Raw genomic sequence first — 6914 nt, forward strand, 5'->3', positions numbered from 1 at the left:
ACACTCCAAAGAGAAAGGAAACATTTAAATCGCATCATATGACCCCTTTAAGGTAAGTGGTTGCAATCAATTTATTTTAGCTACATTTAAATACACAAATTTAGTTGACTAACTTTCAACATATATTTTTTTAATCAATTTATTTTAGCTACATTTAAATACACAAATTTAGTTGACTAACTTTCAACATATATTTTTTTAATCAATTTATTTTAGCTACATTTAAATACACAAATTTAGTTGACTAACTTTCAACATATATTTTTTTAATCAATTTATTTTAGCTACATTTAAATACACAAATTTAGTTGACAAACTTTCAACATATATTTTTTTATTAAATGTAGCTAAAATAAATTGTTTGCAACCACTTACCTTAAAAAAATGTAGTATTTTTTTCAGCGTAATAGTTTACAAAGGAGTATTAAGATAATATTTTTTGTGGTTATAAAATCAGACCTAAGCCAACAACAGCCTTTAAAATTACTTAAAATGCATTATATAAAACAATGAGGCAATAATGATTGGTTAATTAATAATTAAGTGGTTTCATTGAATAACACTGTTAAAATACATAATGTAATACAAAGTAAAGTGCTGCTACACTTACAGGACGATCAAGTCCTTTAATACTGACCAAACATTTAATTCAAATATCCACTTAATCTTTAATTTTTGGCCACCTTTTTGCAAAAGAAATGCGACAGCCTCAATAATTTATTCAACAAAAACATGTTGACATCACAACCCTTACAAAAAATTAACCATGGTTTTATCCTAAATGAACCAGGAACCATATGATCATGATTTCTGAATGCTTGAGACTAAAATCAATCAGACAACTGTATTAATAAAAATAATAGCCATAGGTAACCGTCTAGAGCTACAATTGTAATTTGTAAATAATACAATAAAATTACAATTTGTTTATTTATTTAATTTTATATTTTATTAAAGTTTTGTTTTGACCCCTATAGTAGGTGTTTTGTTTTTTTTTACATCCATAATATTTGGGGGAGGGCACCCATTTGGCCAGCAACGGCCCTGGTCATGAGTTCCAGCAGAACGGTTTGTCTGAATGATATGGGTGAGGCAGAGGAGGCCATAGGAGTTTTTGGGAAACCAGTATGGAAACAATTATTATATCTGCAAATCCATTTTTTGTGGAGCAAACATGACACACATCACCTTTTAGGCTTGAAATAACTACGTCAGTGACAATCATTTTATAAGTTGATAAGCCTATTTACTTTTATATGTTTAGATGCAATTTATTTCTTAATTAATACTGATTTTTCCCTGCCGTCCACGACCCTATCAGAACAGATCTGTGACCCATTTTTGGGTCATGACCAACCAGTTGAGATCCACAGAACTAGGTGATGGGTGAGTGAGAGCAATAGGATAGGACGACTCTGGTCTCGTACATCTTTTACAAACCACGTAACATAACACATAACAGCTGAGCACTTGGCTAAATATCACAGCCTCTTATGGAAACTGCTACCGAAGATTAAGTTTCATATCAATCCCTAAGGAGCCACTACATGCTGCAGTATCACAGAGAGAGAGAGCAGAGCTGCTTCTCCTAGTATTTGGGAGGCTTCCAGTGCCCCGCATGACCCCCAGTGAGAGAAGGACAGGATGAGACTCAGTGACATTAGCACCATGTTGGCCTCACATTCATAGTTTAAATGCTCAGTGCCAAAACTGGACAGACAGGCAATTACAACTCAGTCACTCCACAGGGGCACAAAGAGTTTAAATAAAGATTTCTCTGGGCTTTGTTATTGAGACAAACACACAGTGTCTGGTTATATAAATGAAAGAGAACATGAGTTCAGGCCGTGGTTGAGTGACCAACCTAACTGCAGCCTGACTTTCACTACAGATGAAAATAATGTTTCCATTATGATGTCACAATAGGTGTCTGCTGCTAGGGTGAACCATTTTTTAAAAGAATAACTTTGAGTTTGTAATTTATGTAAAAGAAAAAAAACGTATTAATCTTTAATATTTAATGAAAAACATTCTGTGCATGCACCATCTATGAGTCAGAGCAAAGCATTGTACAACCGCGCCTGCAAGAATCAAAGCGCTTCTGGTTTTAATCACTGAGGGCGGGAATAAAAAAGTGAGGCTGCATCTAGAAATGCAGACTGTCTGAGTGGGTATCCGAGGTCTTCAGCCCTGTTCCTGGGGACCCACTGTCCTGCAGTCCAGCTACAACCCTAATCAAACACACCTGAAGCAACTAATCAAGCTCCTCAAGATTGCTTGAAAATACACAGTCAGGAGTGCTTAAGCAGGTTGGAAATAAACTTTGCAGGACAGCGGATCCCCAGGAGCAGGGTTAAAGACCTCTGTTCTGTATAGTATGAATTTGTGTATTGTGAATGTATTCCGGATGTACTACATCTGTCATGCTGTCATTGTCATGTAACCTACTAGCGTCAGTTGTGTGTCACTTCACTGCCTTCTCCTGTGGCCTCGTGGGATAGTAAAGTGTCCATCAGATGCCACTTCAGAAACTCGCCGTACATAGTAGGTCATCAGGTGACTTTCTGCCTTCTGTTTTATGAATACTGTGAATTCGGACATACTACTCTGTTCACACTGTTTTTCACCTACTATGTAGTAGGGAAGTATGCGATTTTTGGATGCAGACGTGATTTCGTGTTTAGTATTAATATTTGACCATAAAGGCTTCCATAGTGCAACTGAAATTGTCACGAACATGACAAATAAATGACTCTTATGAATTGGTTCTTTTTAGTGCGTTAGTACAAAAATACTCCCGAAACTGTCTCATAAAGTAGTGGTGAATCATTTATAGCTGTAACTGAACCCCCCGCTGAATCATGAATCAATTTTTGGTTATGTATGATCCTAAATGAACCGGGAACCATTAGCTACTTGTAATTAAAGATATATATTCAAAACTATTCTGCTGTAACAAATAGCATTCTAAATAAAATTATTCACTAAAATATCCAATAATTACATATTTCGCAAAAATATTGCTGGCTATTGTATAGCAAAAATTTGTACGTTTGGCAAGTACCAGTACAGACCAACAGAGAAAACACTTGAATTCATTCTCAAATTGCAAAACAAATTGGCTCTGTCACCCAGAAACAAATGTTGCATATGAGCGTTGGGGTGTAAACTTCAATTTTCAAGTTCAGCTTTTGTTTGTTTGTTACCAAATTGCTTTGGTGACGTCTGTCCAAAACAGTAATGACAGAAATACAATCAGGATTGTCACTAGAGTGACAGTATGAAAAGAGAACTAAATCACTTCTGAGCAACTATCTATACTTAATAAATCTGTATTTTGTCAACTAAAAGTCATAAATGTCATTTAGCTCCAAAGTATTAAAATGCCATTTTACCTAATGACTTCCTAGTCATTTTTTTAGTCTGGAACCCTCAATATTGATCATTTTCAGATCGGGTTTGAGCTTCAGCTTATGCAAACCACTTTATCACAATAATGTCCATTCAACTCTTGGAAACCCATTAATGAGGCTATATAATGGGATCAGATAGAATTGTGATGCCCGGTCTTAACCAAACAGTAAGCACTAACTTGTGTTCCCATATGGGAGAACAACCAGCCAGCTCTGTTTCTGGATCATTAACTTCAACAAAGTGCCATCCAGCGCATTCAGTTCAACATTCACGCTCATCTAATCAAAACTAATTCAGCCATGTTGCTGCAGCAATCATTTCTGTATGCTCCACCAGCTGCTACATCTCCCCAGGTGCATATGAATCAATGCTTCATGACCAATGAATAATGAAGTCAGCAGTATATAGTTTATATGAGAGACAAATTATATGTCAACCATCTTGAGGGTGCTGTGCCATTTAGACCTTCCCTGTAAATTTGGTCATCGACCAGACCTCAGGTCAACACAGATGATCCTAAACTGAAAATGTCAGTTGCACTGAAAAGGGGGCCCAATGGCCCATGCATGGATCACTCAAATCATAGTGACCGTTCAACCACAAAGTAACAGACTGAAATCTAAGCTATCTGATTGAGAGTCAGGTCTGCTCTCAAGGGACATGTTAAAGCTATGGAACAGTTGTGCACAGGCAAGTACGCTCCTTTTAATTTACAGATCCATACAATGCTCCTGCATCAGTGATGAGATGCACGTTTGTAAGTGTCAGCAGTCTTACAGGACAACTGGAAGGGAAAGTTTACACAAAAATAAAAATTCTGTCATTTACTGTACTGTACATCATCCTCTTGTCCTTTCAAACGTCTATAACTTTCTTTCTTCTGCAGAACACAAAAGATGATATTGTGAAGAATGTTTCAATTGCTTTGGTCCCAATGAAAAACAATGGGGTCCAAAACAACTCAGCACACTGTTGACTTTTACTGCATGGACAAAAACATTTTTGTGTTCCACAGAAGAAAGAAATACATACAGGTTTGGAACATCTGTCCTATAGTCGCTGTATTATTCGCATATGTAGGCGTTTACTTTCTCCCATTCCGTCTCTGATAGCACCATGAAGACAGTACATTGTGACTTATTTTGACATTACATAAGAGGGAACCTCCTTATGACCATCCACCACCTTCCTCTAGATCATAAATCTCTTACAGGGTAGTCCTAACTCCAATGATAGGCCGAGTGCCTTAGAAAATAATTTATGAACTCCGTCAACACACTGTACCAAGGGAAGACAGGCACTGCTTACACAGTGACAATGACAAGACCTTCAAATTAGGACAGAATAAATCTGCAAACCTGATTAAAATTTGTGATGCCTTTTTCTGGTAAAGGCATTTAATGGTACATTTAATGCATCATACCATAAATCATATCAAAGGACCTGCTTGCTGACTTGCACAAAAAATAATTTAAATTTATAAAATATGCACATGAAAGAAAACCCTCTATTTTGGCAGGATAATATTGTAACCTTTTAGCAAATTGTTTCTTTTAACAAAAACGTAGACAGTTTAGACAGACACTGTAATAGCTTTCATAACCATTTCTAGAAGACAGACGCAACTAGACACAAACTCTATATAAAGTCTATAAAGTTGTTATCAGCAGAATGTTTTCTATAGGTAACATAAAAACTATCAATAACAGTCACATTAATGTCATGCCAACGTAAAACGTTTTTAGAAAACTGCAAGTGTCAATATTATGTGGCATTAAGTCAAAAGAAAAAGCTTTGACAAATCAGAATAAATCAGTATTTATAAACGTACAAAGTTCATTGCCCAAATGAATGTATAATAAAACAAATGTTACTAGTTAAAAATAATAATAATGCTTTAAAACAAATTGTTTCGACTTTCCCATTCAAATCGATATTGAATACTTCATATGAAACGGAATTAAATCCTTGCACCTGTGGCACAAAACAACAAGAGCACACTGTTTTGCTAAAGCTAAGATTTTGTTTAAAAACTACTGGATATACCTTAAATGCAACAATGAATAAGAATCTTACCACGTTGGACGCCTAGGGCAACCCAGTCCGATTTCCAGATCTGAAGTGTTGTTCATTTCCAAATAAATGTATTTACAAATATTTTGCGACCCACAGGCTACATTAGCCAGGCTGCTAAGTGTCCGTCCTCCTCTCTCCTCCATGTGCTCTCAGCAGCACGCGCATAGTGGGGCGCTTTGCATAGAGTCTGATCAGGGCTTGACGTCACCGCACGACAACTTCATCTATTACTCTACAAAACAATTATAATTTAACTTGTGGCTCGGTATTTTACCTTACATAGACTGTTTAGCTTCATTATCATCCTAACAGTGATTGTAAATACCACAGTGCTTGACACTAAAACTTTTACCCTAAATGACAACCTGTCAAGAAGACGACAAGAAGAGGCTTTCTGTGGTAGATTTCACTTATTCAGGACTCTTGAACTTCCTTCTCTGGGAGTTTATCTACATGGATCCAGGTTTGGTCATAAAAACACTTACCTGCCATAAAGAATGTAATATTCATACCCCATATATATGTTGTCTGTGAAATATTCATTCATCATGTTTCACAGACAAGGCTTAAGCCTAGTCCCAGACTAAAATGCATGTCTGTTCTCTTTTAACTGTATGAAACTTGCACTGACATATCTTAAAATATGTTAGTACTATTGATTTGTCTCAAGATGCACACCAGTAAAATGTTTTTTCTAAGGCAAGTTTATAAAAGGTACTTAAATGTCCTAATTGAACTAACACAGCACATATTTAGTCTGTGATTTTGTCCTCATCCATCCAGTACTGTTTCCATAATCTTAGCAGGACAACAAGAGAAAATTATATCAGAGAAAAAGATTAAAAGAAAAGTTAAAACTGTGTATGAAAAGGAGCCTGTACTGTATGTCATCTACCAAACCCTTCACCCACTTTTAACAAACATGGCACTTTTGAGTGGAAGGTGAATGAAAGAATAAGCTGCTCTCCTTATGAGACTCCCTATGCCAGCATGGTCTTCAAAACTGCTCTACTTAAGGAAAGGTGACATATTTTTGTGCAGCAGGTGCATCAGAGCTCTTCTTACAAAGTTAAATGCCAATGATAATGCTTTTCATAACATATTAAAGCAGCAGTTTTATAGTAAAATATATAGAGAAATTAAAGGGGTCATATGATGCGATTTCAATTTTTCCTTTCTCTTTGGAGTGTTACAAGCTCTTGGTGCATAAAGAAGATCTGTAAAGTTGCAAAGACTAAAGTCTCAAATCCAAAGAGATATTCTTTATAAAAGTTAAGAGTCAACCACGCCTACCTAAAACGGCTCGTTCTAACACACCCCACATACCTACGTCACTATCTGGGAAGAGTTGCATAACGCCGCCCAAATAGTGACGTAGGTATGTGGGGGCGTGTTAGAACGAGCCGTTTTAGGTAGGTGTGGCT

The 6914-nt window shown here is 36.3% G+C and overlaps 1 long non-coding RNA gene across 2 annotated transcripts in view; it reads right to left on the reverse strand.

Annotated features, from left to right (window-relative positions):
* The window catches only part of LOC107718036 (uncharacterized), an 81652-nt gene extending 75972 nt beyond the window's left edge, over window positions 1-5680 (reverse strand). For both annotated transcript variants that reach the window (XR_001637373.1, XR_001637374.1), the window contains exon 1: window positions 5491-5680. This is a non-coding gene — a long non-coding RNA (uncharacterized LOC107718036). The remainder of the gene's footprint in view (window positions 1-5490) is intronic.
* Between the last annotated feature and the right edge of the window lie 1234 nt (window positions 5681-6914).

The sequence above is a fragment of the Sinocyclocheilus rhinocerous genome, unplaced genomic scaffold, assembly GCF_001515625.1.
Source record: "Sinocyclocheilus rhinocerous isolate Xijiao unplaced genomic scaffold, SAMN03320098_v1.1 scaffold2258, whole genome shotgun sequence".
Lineage (NCBI taxonomy): Eukaryota > Metazoa > Chordata > Actinopteri > Cypriniformes > Cyprinidae > Sinocyclocheilus > Sinocyclocheilus rhinocerous.